The 2,596-nt window shown below is 38.8% G+C and overlaps 1 protein-coding gene across 1 annotated transcript in view; it reads right to left on the minus strand.

Annotated features, from left to right (window-relative positions):
- LOC106875310 (uncharacterized) overlaps positions 1–2,596 on the minus strand; it is a 27,337-nt gene that overhangs the window by 15,412 nt on the left and 9,329 nt on the right. The window lies entirely within an intron of this gene.

Raw genomic sequence — 2,596 nt, forward strand, 5'->3', positions numbered from 1 at the left:
AAATCCACTCACAAGGCTTTGGTCAGCCCAAGGCAAAAGTAAAAGACACTGGCCCAAGGTGCTATGCAATGGAATTGAACCCAGAACCATGTGGTTGAGAAGCAAACTCCTTACCACACAGTCATGCCATATATATATATATATATATGCGCATATATACATACATACATGTACATACCTACATATATATATATGTATATTCACATGCATATATGGGTACAGGAGGTCAAAAAAAACGTGAGGACCATCCCTAAACATCTCCCTTCACGCTCTCATAGAACGTTCCTTGCTCTGTCTCCTCTGTACAACTCATACTCCTTTTCTCTCTCTTTTCCCCCCCTCCACTAAACACACACACACACACCTAAATATATACGTGTGTCACAGTCCGCATGTGCATGTGGCAACAGCTGTTCTCAGTGTGGACATAGATTAGTTCATATTTAATTCAATAACATTAGGGGGAACGGAGGGGGCGGGTGTGGAGTTGCTGATGGATGTAGTGGTGGTGGGGTGGTGGTGAGAGTGATTGTGGTTGAGGTAGTGGTAGTGTTGTCAGTGATGGTGGTGGTGGTGGTGGTAATGTTACTGTAGTGGTGGTGGTTGTAGGAATGCAGAGGTGGTTAGGGTAGTAGCTGTGAGAGAGGGTAGTAGTAGTAGTAGTAACTATAGTAGTGGTGGTGGTAGAGGAGTAGTTGATAACAATATCATCATCATCATCATTACCCTTTGTTATTCATTACACCCATGTGAACCTAGACTGAGAAGATCCACGTTCAAAACCAACCCAGCCATGACCATCTCCATAAAAGCAGAGTCAATATCACAAACCACATTTATTTAATTTGCCCATCTTCAGTTTTAAGACTGTAGGGTAAGAAGTGCCTTGTCGTATTGATTTTGGCTCTGTACTATGTAGGTGTGGTTGTATGGTAAGCTCTATGGATCTCAGTGTAGGACCTTTGCAAGTTTCAAGCCGTCCCTGGCAGGTATAAAAACCAAAAAGTGGTTTTACACATGTAATTAGAGTATTCTTGGCCTGATGATTAGCTCAATTGAGAACCCCCTCATCAAATTATTACACCAGAGGATCAGTAGGCTAAGAAACATGTAACCTGGATTTTACCTGTTCAACTCCCTCAATTCGCATATATATATATATATATATATATATTATATGAACATTCATTTAATAGACACACACAAACACATATATTCACATAATATAGACATATACACACAGAAATACACACACATTCATCTAATACAAACTTGTGTGTGTGTGTGTATATATATATATATATATATATATATACTCACATACATACATCTCGTACAGATATATTTTCATACACAAATGTATACACCCATACACATATACATGCATAAACAAATGTATACACATACACACACACACACAAACGCATAAACACACACCCACAAACGCATATACATTCCATTCAGGAGATAACACTACCATCCCCCAACACAGAGCTCTGTTCTTAATAATTCTGAAAATATCTCCAAATTCTGTGGGTTTAATATTGAAAAAAGACAACAAAGAAAGAAGAGGACAGGTTTAGAGCTCGGATACAGAAGAGTGAATTTGGGATGTTTTTAACGATTATTGGTGTGGGGGCATAATTAGGGAAATAGGCTGGCAGCTGTTGCTCATTATTGGCATTTATTACACGCGTACACACACATACACATATATATATATACACAAACACAAATATACAAACACACGCACATATACATACACACACGTACATACACACATATAAACATACACATACATACACACACACACATATATACACATATACACATACATATACAAACACACGTACATATACATACACACATATACATACACACACACACATATAAACATACACACATATATACACACATATATATACACACACACACACATATACAGGACCAGATGTGGCTGTGAGATAAAAATCTTGCTTCCCAACCATATGATTCTGGTTTCAGTCCCACTGTGCAGCGCCTTAAGCAAGAGTTCTATTATAGCAAGGTGAAACAAAAAAGCCTTATGAGTGGATTTGGTAGATGGAAACTGAAAGAAGCCCGTCACGTGTGTGTGTGTGTGTCTTTGTGCAGTGTTTGTTCCCTCACCGCCGCTTGACAGCCAGTGTTGGTGTGTTTACATCCACATAACTTAGCATTTCGGCAAAAGAAGAACAACAGAATAAGTACCAGATATAAAGAAAAGAGAAATGTAGAACTGGGGTTGATTTGTTCGACTAATATTCTTCAAGGCAATGCCCCAGCATGGCCAGCAGGCTAATCATTGAAACAAGCAAAAGATAAGAGAGAGGAACATACACATATAAAGGAGTAATTGTAACAAGAAGCAAGTTAGGCAGGTATACATAGGCACAGGTGTGGCTGTGGGGTAAGAAGGTTGCTCCCCATCCACATGGTTCCGGGTTCAGTCCCACTGCATGGCACCTTGGGCAAGTGCATTCAACTATAGTCTTAGACTGACTAATGCTTTGTGAGTAAATTGGAAACTGAAAGAAGACCATCAGATATATATATATATATATATATATATATATAT

This window comes from Octopus bimaculoides, chromosome 30 (assembly GCF_001194135.2).
Source record: "Octopus bimaculoides isolate UCB-OBI-ISO-001 chromosome 30, ASM119413v2, whole genome shotgun sequence".
In the NCBI taxonomy this organism is placed as follows: Eukaryota; Metazoa; Mollusca; class Cephalopoda; order Octopoda; family Octopodidae; genus Octopus; species Octopus bimaculoides.